This window comes from Phragmites australis, chromosome 3 (assembly GCF_958298935.1).
Source record: "Phragmites australis chromosome 3, lpPhrAust1.1, whole genome shotgun sequence".
Taxonomy (NCBI): domain Eukaryota; kingdom Viridiplantae; phylum Streptophyta; class Magnoliopsida; order Poales; family Poaceae; genus Phragmites; species Phragmites australis.
In genome coordinates this window covers 24,546,528-24,561,095 of record NC_084923.1, presented here as the reverse complement: position 1 = coordinate 24,561,095, position 14,568 = coordinate 24,546,528, and the positions used below count along the sequence as shown (strand labels likewise).

Below are 14,568 nucleotides of genomic sequence, written 5' to 3'. Positions count from 1 at the left end.
TAGGAAACGAGGATGCCTTTTCGTCATAGACAACTGATGCAAAGATTTTATCTAAATGAGGCGTGAAACCTTTTGTAGCTGTTCAAAAATGTATAATTCCAATTTTCTTTTTGCTCTGTGCAAATAGGTTCATTATCTCTTAAAATGATGAAGTAAATGAATGCTGCTCCAGTCCTGAATGGTAAAACTTTTATTCTGCTTCCCGAACGATTTTCCCTTTTTTTTTCTTCAAATTACTGCATGGAGGTGTTGACATTTGTAATTCCATACGTATGGTATTGTTATAAATGCCAAAGAAGGGCTAACAGGGCTCCCAGATCCTAGTCAAGGTAATAGTTTTCTTGTTCTGTATTTTTTTTTTCCGAAGTTCTGGGCTGAACTGTATACCGCTCCTCTGCAGATCCCGGACGTGATCATGGATCAAAGGAATTACTACCTTGATGCTGCTCCGGAGAAAGACTATTCAGAAAGCTAAAACGGAAGAGACGTAAGGAGCTCTCTAAGATCAAAAGTAGTACCGGTGGTTGGTCTTGTGTAAGAAAACATTTGTTTGATTTGTGTGGTAGCATTAGCAATGGATGGAGCAAATTTGCATCTGGCTGACATTGATTCTAGTGATATTTGGAAGTTTAGATCAAGTTGCGGCTATAGATGTGATTTATGGAACTGGCCAACTATGAAGATTGCGAGGCCAGCCTATAGTAATTTTGAGGATTTCTCTGTTAAATGCATCAGATGTTTTGCAGGTAATCTAACCGTGATCGAATTATCTATTTTTATTAGCTATTGCATCTAGCGCGAACTTACAGTTTATACCTGTGGGAAAGAAAAAGATATCCCTTGTATGATACAAGTGGCAAAGAGGCAGTATATGTGTGTGTGGAGTATGTGACAACTGACAAGACGAAGAAAAGGGAAAGAGAGTGGAGAGACGAGTGAAGACAGCTGGGGCTGCTGGGTGCATGGACGAAAACCTGCCCTGGGTCTTGACATGCAAACAGCGCTTGAAATGAAAGCCCTCTCTAATCTCAATGTACTTGCTGTTGTATTTTCTCTTTTTTCAATTTTTGTGGTCTGTTGTTTTGATTGTGGTGGCATCGTGAAATGCGTATCTCTAATGCCTACAGCATATTTCATTTATATGATCTGGTGGTTCTTTTTACTAATTTTCGAAGGAAGCTTCGAAATAAAATATTTTAAGTTTTTATTTTTAAACTAAAATAAAAATAAAATAACTTATCTTATAGCTACAACTCTACCTTACGAATTCCTAAAACTTCAAATATAAAGCTCCAAAAAATTTTGATGCGGAAAGAACCGAAGACACAAAAGTAACCCCAAAAAAAAGCCCTCTCCTCCTCCGCTCCCCCTCCTCTGTCATGTCGCCTCGGCATCGTCTCGTCTCGGAGCTCCACCACTACGGGGTGACTGCGCAATGGTGAGGAATTGCTCTCGCGCTTTCCTTCTCAGCGTGGCAGGACTGCATCTCTTGCCCGTTGTTTTATGATAACCCTTGTGGCCATCGCGTTCTTGGAGTTGGTTCCAACATTTCGGTTGGTTGCGCTGCGATTCTTGCCCCTTGCTGCGGTTTTTCTGGGGACTTTTGCAGTTCCCCCGTTCTTGGATCGTTCTAAAGCAGGAAACGCGGCTTTCTTGCTCGCTGAATCGGTGGTGGTGATACGAAATTGAACTCGCCTTCTTGGAGTCGTTTTGAGCATTTTGGGTGTCAAATGCCACGAAACCACAACTACCCGTTTCCTTCACGCTTTCTTCTGACCAGTTTGTTTGTTATTTGTCCAAGATCGTGTTCTTGTGTTAGAAACATGAACTCAATCAGGTTGTTTAATCGGAGAAGGGCTTGCTTATGTTCACTTGTTCAATAACTCAGTGCTTAGGTTTTGTATTCTTGATTGTTCCATCCTGTTAATGGCGGGTAATTGCGAGCGGATTTTAATTCAATTTTACTGGAACAAGCTCGTGCTCTTTATTACGAAACTTTTGAGTAATAATTTGAGGGCAGAGATGGCAGAGGCTGAGAGCTTCATCATAGTTAGGCACTGTACAGTTGAGTTTGTTCTTGTTTTGAGCTTCTTAATAAAGCTTTCACCTCCAGTAGGGGATTCCCCTGGAGTTCTTCAAAAAAAAAAAAAAGACATGCGTAACCAATTTGATTTTACTCTCATCAGATTCTATTGATGAATTGTTTTATTTTTCATACAGACCATAGTGAGGATAATTACTATTAAAAAAGTGAGAATAATGATAATTAGAGGACCCCATTTGCTTTATATGTGTTCAACCATGGCCAGCTATTCTTGTACTTTCATCAACACATCCTATGCAGGTTGACTTAGCAACCCTCTAAAATCCCTTTATTTTTGATAAGGGAGTTACCGAGTTAGTATCCATTCACATGTGAAGCGTTCTCTAGATAATCGGTAACTCATTGGAAAGCCAGGGTCTTCAGCTGTTATTTTATAGCTTAATTTATGTGCAGCCAGTTCAATACATCTTAATTAAAGTAGGTTTAGTATAATGATATGTCCCACTTATTCAATGGATTTAATTTCTTCAGATGGTTAAGTGGACCCTTTCTATTTATTTGAAAAAGTCATGTGTTTTCATCCTTTTGTTATTGTGTTTTATATTGATTTCATTCCTAGCGTTATGTATATCCAAACTATGCTGTGAAATTAAGAATTATATGAACGCAAAATTCTATGTGACAAAGTCAGCTGTTATTTTTGTTTCCATTGCAGGCGAAGTGGTGTGTGAGATATGTGGTAGTGGTAGCAACCCTTGTCTTATTGTAAAATGAGCTCAATGCAATTGCTATCAGCACCGGTACTACTTTGGTGGTTCTTTCATCCCTTTGCTAAGCACTACGAAAAAGTACATATACATCTGGTCATCTGCCCAGAACATGTATATATTTGTGTTGATTTATAGCTAGACATGTTTGTATGTAAGAATGTTTGGAGGGAAGCAACAAGTAAGAGAAGTAGATACTATCTGATAGGAAATCAGCATGGCTTTTATAATACACGAGTGATACAAAACTCCATCCAAATTAAGCTTGAAACTGTCCTAACTGTTGTGTAATGTACTATTTCCATTTAATTTGCTCTTTGGAAACAAATCCATTATATTTTGAAATGATGACGTAACTTAATGTTGATCTGTTCTTGAATGGGGAAACCTTTATAAACTCTCTGAAATTTTTTCCATTTTCTATTTTCAGTTATTGCAGGCAGGTGGTGGCATTTGCAATCACATGAATGGCATTGTTATGAATGCCAAGAAAAGGCTAATGAGGACCCAAAATGTAATCAAGGTAATAATTTTTTTTTTGTTATTCTCTAAGATCGGACGTAACTTAATGTTGATCTGTTCTTGAATGGGGAAACCTTTATAGACTCTCTGAAATTTTTTCCATTTTCTATTTTCAGTTATTGCAGGCAGGTGGTGGCATTTGCAATCACATGAATGGCATTGTTATGAATGCCAAGAAAAGGCTAATGAGGACCCAAAATGTAATCAAGGTAATAATTTTTTTTTTGTTATTCTCTAAGATCGCCTATCTCACTTTTGAAATCATTAGTAAACTCTACTCTAAGTTCTTGTCTAATCACGGTGAAAGTGGGCAAATTGACACTAGTACAAAAAAGTTCATTCTAGTCGGTTCTTAACCCTTGTTGCAATCGGTTTTCGAAGCAACTAAAACAAAGCGACTTTGATAATCTTCGGTGCTGAAACCGACTGGAAAAAGCATTATCAGTCAGTTCCACGAAGGAACCGCCTGTGATGCTCATTTCTGAGGAAAAAAAATACAAATTGCATTACACAAACAAGAACCACATGTTTATTTGCGGTACTCAAACAAGACTCTGCTACTACACGTTGCTGCTGGCTCCTGCTGCTACTAATTTCAGCAATGAATTCAAACAGAGATGGAGTATCAAGGGCAAATGCACAGATTGGATCCTTGTAACTATACTTTGATAAATTGAACCTGATACACCAATGCTCTAAATTCGTGCAAATTATTCAGTACAATGTTCAGGCATGATGACAACATTGGTGCTCTAAATTCAGTGAGTCGCCTTTACAGATTTGGCTAGCCTGATGTTAGGCATTGATTGTGTAGATTTCAGCAAGGGCAGTACTACAGCAGCTTGACCAAGCTCCTGCAAAAGCAAATGAAACATGATTATTTTAAAATCTGCAACAAAGATGAGTTTCTCAGCAAACAAATCTGAACACACATGAGTTTCTCTGAGCATATACTCTCTGCACATTGTATCTCTAAATAATTACACATTGCTGTACCAATAATATGGCTCAAGCTGTTTAAGTGAGATGCAAAATACTGAGTGCGAGAGTGCATTTTCAATTTCGTTTGCTCATCTATAACCTTTTTATTAGGACATTTCAAATGACCTCTTGCTGTTTCAAAGTTAGGGGAAAATGACAAGAAATTGGCCATTTTATTTTTCTAGTCGGTTTTCTTTTAGAACTGATTGAGAAATAAGCCTATTTTATTCCAGCCAGTTCGAGGCTATAACCGACTGTGATATCCTAAGTCGCCCGTGGGAACAAAAACGATTGGAAAAAGTTAGTTTTTCATGCTTGTTCATTTAAAAACCGAATGGAATTAACATATTTGTAGTAGTGTGAGTTCCAAAGGCCATTGCATGGTTGTTGTCCGACGAAGTAAAGGAAAAAAAAGTTGGACATCAACCACATAACGCAATGCATCAAATTAGTCTCGAGTATTGAAACAAACTTGGAAGTGCTTAGTGAAATTCATTTCTTGTGAGAACAGAACTGACCCTACTCATTGCAATCCGTTATTCCAACAAAGGTGCCAATGGTGTTTCAGGAGTCCTAATGATCAGTGATGCCCTAAGAGGGGGTGAATTAAGATCATTTAAAACTAAGGCTCAAAATCAACAAGATAAGCCTAAACATTTTTTGTCTAAATGTATACTAGGTTTATCTAGTGTTTCTATTTTACCAAAACAAAGTTTTGCATCCTAGGAACCAATCCTACCAATTACACATGGCAATTCTAGGAAAGATAAATACGGAATAGTAAGTGCAAGAAATAAGTGCGGAATGTAAAGAGTAGAGATAATGCAAATACTCGGCGCAATGACCTTTTTTCATAGTATCAGTGGATAGCTGTCAATTCCTAGTCCACATTGGAGCCCCTCGCAAGAATCAAGCTCCCCGGTCGGATAACTCTGTGGATAGCTGTTAGAGCTCCTCAATCACAAATGAGTCTACTACTAAGCCTCTCTTGGATGCTCACTGTCGTCTTCACTTTGGTAGTGCTTCGTCACTTCGGCACGGGTGACTCCTCCCGCTCACAAAGCTTGCGGCTGTTTCATGACCTTCTCAGAGGGTCTCGCAAAACAAGAACGCCGCTAAGCCATCTAGGTGCTAGCAAGTACCAAGAATAACAAGTATGGATCACTCACTTGATCCAGTCCTAGGCTAATCACCTAGCTAGATGCACACTAGGTCTAAACTAGTACTAATCAAGTCCTTAATCTTGTGCTAATTGCTTTAGTCTTAAATGTGCTCAACTTTAGTGGCAAGAACTCCTCTTAAGTGTTCAGCTCTAGTATCCTCAAATGGCCGAGTGGGGGGGAGTGGGGGGGGGGGGTTATTTATAGCCCCAACTTGCAAAACTAGTCGTTGCCTCTCGGGTCTAGAAAACTATGAACATTGGATGATCCAGTGAGCACATTGTCCTTAGCGCCGGAACATCCAGTGAGTGCAACAGAAACTAGCCGTTGGAACTCACTGCCATGTCATTGGATCATTCGATGTCAATCTTCATCATTGGAACATTTGGTGAGTGTATCTTGCCAACTCCATGCCGAGAACCTCTCTGCATAAACCTTATGGTGAACCCTCCGATTTGCTCATCGGAACATCTGATGAGTGTATTGTTTATCTTTCGGTGAGAACAGTGGATCATCCGATGAGTGTTGGCACCTAGACTTATTCACTTCATCTCTCTCTAGAAACTTGTTCCGGTGTAACCTTCTAGTGCACTTGGAACTTCCAATGAACCTTCCGGTGTTCATATCGGATCATCCGGTAAGTGTAATGTGATAGGACTTTGTCCGATTTAATCCAACTTTGTCCCGACTTTGATGGCTTTTCTTTCTTGATGTATTGGGTCTTCCTCTGGTCTATTAGAACTAGCTAAGCCTAGTGTGCATTACTACTAAGTAACTAACTTAAAGATGCTAGGTCAAGTTACTAAACCAAACCCCTCTTTGTAGTACGGTAAAAAAAACATATCTACACAAACGGTACTCTTAACAACATGATGGTTTGTCTAAATAATAGGTCATTATATCTTCATGAAGCTCATCTTTGACTTTCATATTTAATCATTTGAGGTGTTTGATACCCCAAGTACATCACAACATCCATGGGACTAAACATTTGCACACTAGCAAATCATGTTAGTCATATTGACTATATTGATATTAATCACCAAAACATACTAACCCGCAGACTCAAGTCGTCTTTGGAACTCACACCTTTGGGGACCCCTTCATGTTGTTGATGGCGTCCTTATGTACCAAAATAGGTGGATTCCGCCCCTAGTCTTGCTTGCTAACCTTATATGCCACCACCTTGTTATTGATCTTCTTCTTGAGAATGTAAGGGTACCCTTATTCCTGTTCTTATGGATGGTCTTGGTGTATGTATTGGAGGTGTTCTTCTTCTCCTCCTCCTTCTTGAGTTGCTTGCATTGATATGACTTGTGGTCTTCTTCATTGTAAAGATAGCAAGTCACATTTGTTCCCTCCATGAGCTTTTTCTTGGTAGACCTCTCTACTTTCCTTGAGCCAATCCTGTGAACGGCCGACTCAAGCTCATGCCCAGGTCCACCAATATTGAGGAGGTTTGACATTGCTTTGCTTCATTTCTTCCAAGTCCTTGAGCTTCTCCACTTCTTGCTTAAACTCATTGTTCTAACTTGCAAGGTTAGTCTCAGCACAAACATTCTCATTGTAAGTAGATAAGTATGATATTTCAATTAAATCATCACAAGAAGTAGAAGCATCCGTTTTATATTTAACATGGATTATTTGTGGCCTTAGATGGTAGCTCAAGATTCCTAAATTTTGCACTAAGGTTTCATGCTCCTTGTTAAGTAAGTTGTATTTGCTAACTATTTGTTTATAATTAGCAACAAATGGAGCATGAGTTTTTTAAGGATCTCAAACTTTTTGGTTAGTTTTTCTAATGCCTTTTGTTTCTCATGTATTATCTTAACAAACGCTTTATATATGGGAGATTCGGAATCAGTGTCGTAGTCATCATCACTTACATCGTTTTTATTACCTTTAGCCATGAGACACTTATGTGATGAGGATGAAGTGGATGAATTCTTCTTCTTGATGTAGAGTACGGCCATCTTGCCATGGTACCATCACTTGAGCTTGAATCTTTATCCACCCACATCCCTATGCATGCATGTCTTTCTCCTTCCTTTCTCTTCCTTCTTTTCTTTTTTGAGCTTGCCTTATCCTTCTTCTTGGACTTGATTGGACAATAAATGGCGAAATGCCCAACTTCACACTCAAAGCAAGTCTTCTTGTATTTTCTTGCATTGAAGGGTAGGTCATTGATTGATATAGGATATCCCTTAGATTTGATTTTCTTCATGTACTTATCCAATTTCTCAATTATCTCGATGACTTCTGGATCAACTTCTTCACTTGAGTCATCTGCATCTTTCTCACTATCTTCATCTTCTTCTTCTTCACTTGAGCTTGACTCTTCTTTTACTTGTCCTTATACATTCCGTTTTCAGATTGTAATTGCATACGGTTTAGTGATAGGGGAATTAGGGTAAAATGCAGGGAAGTTGTACCATTTTACTTTGTTGGGAGGCAATGATGCTAGTGAAGAAATACAGGGTACTGTTAGGTAGTTTCGCTTTGGTGTACTATTTGTACAACAGGAATTGAATGCCAAAGAGAAGTTTGAGTTAGAAATACAACAGCTGCAGGGAAAATTAGAAGTAATGAAGCATATACCAGGTGAGGAAGTTTCTGGACCAAGGGAGAAAATAATAAGCTCAGTGAGGAACTACAAGAAAAGTACGATGAAACCGATGCAATAGAGTCGTTGAACCAGACTCTGGTTATCATGGAAATAAAAGGCAACGATGAATCGCAACATGCTTGGAAGGAGCTGATAAATGTAAGTCACCTCATTAGTTGACCAACTGTCCAGTTTTATGTATAGTTGTGCTGTTTCAATGACGGTAAGTATGTATCTATTGCTTTTGCATCATATCTCATGATCATTCTCCTTCCGATTTGTCTCATGCTTTGCAGGGCTTTGGAGCTTGCTTTTGGCGGAGCAAATATAGGTATCAAGAGAATGGGTGCGCTTGATCCCAAAGCATTTGCATATGCTTGCAGAAAAAACATTATCAAAAGAGGATGCAGAAGTTACTTCTGCTATCCTTTGTTCAAAGTGGGAAGAAGAAATTAGAAATCCAAGCTGGCACCCTTTTCGGGTTGTAACGGTTGATGGAAAACAAACGGTATGGCCCTCTATTACTTACAATATGCACAATTGCTTTACCGCTTCCCTAACTCTGGTAGTTTATAATTTTTAATCGTCTTTCATAGAGGACTTTCATTTTGCAAATGTTTCCATGGTACATTGTAGCATCTGATGGGCATTCTCTGGTGCAGGAAGTTCTTTCGGAGTACGATGAGAAGCTTTGGGAGTTAAAAGAAGGGTGTGGCGAATACATTTATGCATTGGTAACAAAGGCACTGATTGAAATCAATGAGTACAATCCTAGTGTTTGCTATCTTGTAGCAGAGCTGTGGAACTTCAAGGAGGGCAGGAAAGCAACACTGAAAGAAGTCGTCTAGCACATCATGAAACAGTGGCGGACTCACAAGAGGAAGCGATGAATCGTTGAGCCAATTATCATGTTGGGTTCTTTCTGTTTGTGCTCTCCTGAGCTAGACACTTGAACTAGACATGGTGTCGTTATAGCATTAGTTCGTAGATTTTAACATCCATTGATGAGTAGGTAGGCTCTGATTAACTGTTTTAGAGCTGAAAGATATGTTTGTTGAAAAACTCTTGTGTGCTCAGAAACCTGCTAGAATATTCACTAACACTGTGATGAGTCGGCAGTGCACGGACCTGTGTAAACCTGAGATTTAGAAACTTCCAGGTTGCGCGAAACGCCATTGTTTCTCTTGCGAATTGTTCTTCATTTGCCGAGGAAGCTCCGGGTGGCCCTGAAGGAGGTGGGTGTCCGGGTTTGAGCCCAGGCAGACGGAGATGTTCATAGGCTGTAAGAACAATACTCTGAACCTCAGATCCAAACTAAGTTTTGGACTGCTTTTATGGTTAATATTTTGGCCAGCACCAATCGATAGATGTGTGCTGATCAGTGGACATGTGCTTTGTTGAAGCAAAGACAGCTTCAGCAATTTGAGTTCTGCCAATTTTCAGGCCGTGCCTGCCAAATTGTAGCGATGTCTAGGTCAGCCATGTTTAAATGCTACTAGTAATATTTGAAGTTTGGACCAAGTTCTGTGGTTATATAATTTATGGAACTGACCAGTGGTTCGACTACAAAGATTGGGAGGCCAGCCTATAGTACTTTTGATAATTTCTCTGTTAAATGTGCAAGATATTCAGTATTTTACAGGTAAAATAACTGTGGTAAATAAATTTATGTGTTGTTAGCTGCTGCACCTACCGTGAACTTATGACCAATTGTAGCACAATTTATACCGTTGTAAAAGCTGAATTCACTTTACCTGTAATGTAAGACACGCCACTTGCCACCCCCTGCAAAAAGATACCGTCACTCACTAGTTTGCCAAGCTTGTAGCAGCCTATACAGCAAGTAGATGAGATGACAACTGACGACGAAAAAAGAAAGAGAGAAGGCAGAGAGGACTAAAGATGGCTTCGCTACTTTGCCACAATCGGGCGCAAGGAGAGCTCGGCAAAGCAAGCGACCTAGTCTGTGCCCAATCCGACGTGCCCAAGCAAGCGACCTAGTCTGCCATGGCCTGTCTGTGCCCAGGACTTGCAAAATTGCAATGCATATGGTCAGTCAAAGTCTAGGATCGGTGGCGTTCTAAGATATTCTAAATTAAAATATTTAAAATTAATTTATTTTAAAAAAATTATAAGATAAATTTATATTAATTTCTATTTTAAACGTGCTTTATGTTTATCTAGTTTGTCTACTCTACTATTAAAAAATTACAACATATTAAAAAGGTAAATTGTAAGTATATAAATATGAAAATATAAACAAGGTAGATAAGCAAACTCGGTATAAGGGATTTTTATCCTATAGTATCGATAGTATAAATGTCACCCTTAGTTCATATTAGAGCTTCACCAAGGATATGTTTCCGATCGCTAAGACTCTTTCGGTTACGGCTCTTGAACCACCAAGCCACAAAGGTAAGACTCACATCAAGTCTCTCTTCCAGTCACTTATCATCGTATGCACTTTGGAGCATGAGCCACCAAGACAAGGGTCTTTGCATCCCTATACAAGCTTCTTGTCACTGTTTCACACCAAGTTGAAGGGTCAATAAGCTTGAAACAGGTGCCGATAAGTCACAAAGACTCCAAGGTACCGGTGTACCACTTGTTACAATGTAAGATCACTCCTTGATCTACTCTCTAGTCAACAACACCTAGCAACAACACTCTTAGGCCTATTAAAAGTAATCACTTCCTAATCATGTGCTTAAATACCTTGGATGATCTCTTTAACATTTTGGTGGCTTTGATGTCTTCACTATTGTATATAAGCTTCCCCTAGACTCTAGCACCTTCAAATTATCGAGTGTAAGGGTATTTATAGCCTCAACTCTATGGACTAGCCGTTACCCTAACGGCTCAATTTTACTGTATACGCTGGATGATCTGATGTAAACAACATTGTACTCACTGGACCATCCGACGTGTATATATTTCAAAAACTAGTTGTTGGATCTTCACTCAAACCTTCTATGAACACCCAATGTTTCGACGTGTTCACTAGCTCCATCGCCGGACCATCCGATGTGTACACTACTTCTATCAACCAAACCACTTTCTTCTCTGCACAAAATACTCCAACGTGTATATCATCAGTGGGCCGGACCATCCGGCGTGTTGATCTTCACTCTTCAACATTTACAACCTTCTCTACAAGAAATACTTCAGCGTATTCAACTCCATATCGTCGTACCATCCAGCATGCTTCAGCTTTTCTCCCCATTGTCAAAAACACTCCGGCATGTACTGGCTTCATGCGCCGGATTTTTTAGCGTGTACAAGTGCCATGAGCCGAAATGCTCCGTCGTGTATAATCTCCTCTACGCCGGACCTTCCAACGTGTACACTTCCTTTGGGACTTCTCCAATTTGATCAATCTTCATCCCGAATTCGGTGACTTCTCTTTTGTTATATCCATGAGACCTACTAAAGCATGTACTTGACAAACATATTATCACATTGACTATGTTGTTATTAATTACCAAAATCACATTCATGCCCTACAATCTTCCCAAGAGCATGTTTGCTACAATCTCCCCCTTTTAGTGATTGATGATAACACAACCAAAGCTAGTGGCAAATAGATAATACCGAAAGTAAATGGTACAAATAATGAACAATGCCCTACCATTTTGCTTGGATGCATGGTAAGAACAACAAATAATATCAATTGTAAGAAAACTAACATTTGTTCTTACCTTTACTTTGTATTCACTTTATTCTTTTTTTTTTTTGCTCTCCCTTTCTTCATCGCTACTATCTCTCTTGACCTATGCAAGAGCTTCTCCCCTTTGTTAGCCTTGACATACTTAGATATCTTGCTTCCTTACTTGTTCTCCACTAGGCATGCCATCTTGCACTTGATTTGGTCATCAAAATTCTCCTTCTTTGTCAACAATCTTCAAAAAGGGTTATAAACACATGTTCAACTCAAGGGAAAAACAGTATAGCACATCAGAGAAAGCTTAATGAACCATGATCCAATAAATTGATACCAATTGAAGTGGTTTTAATTCAAGGATATGGTATCAATCAAAATTAAAAATACATGGATTATAATTCATAAAACTCATATAATATGATATAAACTCACACTATATGTGTGCATACATATGATAAGATACAAACATATACATAACTAGACAATTTATCAAAATAGGAAACTCAAGCCATATTATGTATGAAGGTAGCTTAAAATGAACAAATGAATTAACAATGATATCAATCGACAAATAAGTATTGCATACCTCTGAGGAAGTGTAGATTACTCTATGAGACTACAAAAGATATAACTTGAAATACATGTTAGTGTCAAAATCATAACAAGATATATCTTCCGTCAACAGAAAAAGAATAAGTATTCATTTGATCTTGATCCTTGTGGAGCGAAAAAGATGCTATACTGGATCTGGACATACTTACTGACAATATCCATAAATGGCTTGTTGGCTTCTTATTTTTAATGGAATGAAATAAATATTCACGCTTTCTGACACAGAATCCCCTAGAAGTGTTAGGTACATAGGATATGGATAGTCTTTTCCAATGCGATAAAATAAAATGACATCGTGTCTATTTTTCTTTGCTAAAGGGGTATTTCCATGGGTAAGGGGCTTTGATGAAATAGGTGGCTAAAGACTTCCGCGATCCTTCACTTCCTTAGGAAACATACTTTCATTAATAAAGAAAATAGGGAGAAGAGAGAAAACTAGCCTAGATAAGAAAAATCAAAGAGTATGGTCTACTTGCTTTTTTTTCACAATACCTGTAAATGAAAGAAAACTTACTGAATAGGCCTACAGGCGCACTTCCCCATTCAGATATATCGAATATTACAGACGAAGGTAAGCTTGAAAGACAAGAGAGGGCTATTGGTCAAGATAAGCTTCTTCTTCTCCACAAAGAAAACAAAAGTCTCAATTAATTCCTGCCAATATCCACGCCAGGAAATTAAGAACATAAATCCAGTAGCCCAAACAAGATGTCCAAATAAGAACATCCAGGCCCATACCGCTAAACTATTCATCCCAAAAGGATTATATCCATTGATAAGTTGTGAAGAGTTTAACCATAGGTAATCTCTTAACCATCCCATCAAATAAGTGGAGGATTCATTAAATTGTGAAACGTTGCCCACATAGGATATATTCTCCCCAAATGTGTGCATACAAGTGTTAAATACTTATGAGAGATATGCACTTGTCACTGATAACAATGGGGAATCTATTCTATAGATTGGACTCATGACACATAAAGAATACCAATTGTAAAACTAGTGTCATGAAAAGAACCTACGAATAATAAACCATATAGGTTTCTCATAGGTTAGCGAGAGAAACATAAGCAACCTACCATATTAAAACCTACACTATGCATTGCAATAAATTGAGATAAGCGCAAGCTATCTTAGACAAGGCAAAGATACTCATTAATTGAAAGGATTTTGCATCTAATACCATTATCTCTTTTACCTTTGGATGGAGATTTGGGTATATGATGATCATGATCTTCATCAATACGCCCAATTTTATACACTTGGCTTCTTTGCTTGAACCTTTACTTTATCTTGTGAGCCAAGTCTCCATATCCCTGAAGATCCGTGAACTTCAAGTTTTCTTTGGAATCCAAACCGTTGAGGTCCCTTCATGTTGATAATGACTTCCTTAGGCATTCAAATGGGTTGGTTCCACCTCCGGTTCTTTCTCCTAACTATATGTGTAACCAACTTGCTATTGTCATTCTTCTTGAATTTCTAGTGGTTGCTCTTGATATTTATCTTGTAGTTGGATTTGGTATAGAGGTTGGAGATCTTGTTGGAGAGATTCATCATCTTTTTCTTCTCCTTGGTCTCCTTCTTGATTTGTTTGCATTGGAAAGACTTGTGACTTTCTTGATGGCACTTGAAGCATGTTATGGTGGACTCCTCTGTAAGTTTATTCACCATGCTATCACAATTATCTTGAGAAGGTTGGACATGTCCTTTGCCCTTTAATCTTGCCAAGTCTTCCTTAAGCTTCACTTCTTATTTGAGCTCATCATTTTTTTGTGCAATAAGTTTATTAGATGGTTGTAAAAAAATATTCTCAACGCATATCTTATTGCAAAGGTGTGAGTAGATAAATCATTCAAATCATCATAAGAAGTGGAAGCATTTACCTTAGGATTGAATTTGAATATAGAGATAGATTGCTTTAAAGGGGCCTTAGGTTGAGATTCAATGCACTGTAGTTTTACCTTAAGCTCTTCATGCTCCTTATTTAACAATTTAAATTTGCTCAATAATTATTTATAATTAGAAACAAATGTATCATGAATATCATTAAGGGTATTTAATTTCTCAAGTTCTTTAGCTTATTTCTTTAAGGTCATTTGTTGCTCATTGATCAATTTAAAAAGTTCTTCTTAGGAGGGTGAATCGTCATCAGACTCACCATCACTTACATCGTTTTTCATACCTTTGGTCATAAGGCACTTATGTGATGACTTACG

At 38.4% G+C, this 14,568-nt stretch overlaps 1 long non-coding RNA gene and 1 pseudogene across 1 annotated transcript; both read left to right on the top strand.

Moving 5' to 3' along the window:
• The first annotated feature begins 1,324 nt into the window (after positions 1 to 1,324).
• LOC133911105 (uncharacterized) lies at positions 1,325 to 3,331 on the top strand. Its single transcript, XR_009908593.1, has 3 exons — positions 1,325 to 1,438; positions 2,760 to 2,844; positions 3,242 to 3,331. It is a non-coding gene; the product is annotated as an uncharacterized LOC133911105 (long non-coding RNA).
• Positions 3,332 to 7,596: 4,265 nt separating this feature from the next.
• On the top strand, positions 7,597 to 9,197 carry LOC133910609 (factor of DNA methylation 5-like; annotated as a pseudogene).
• Positions 9,198 to 14,568: the final 5,371 nt, after the last annotated feature.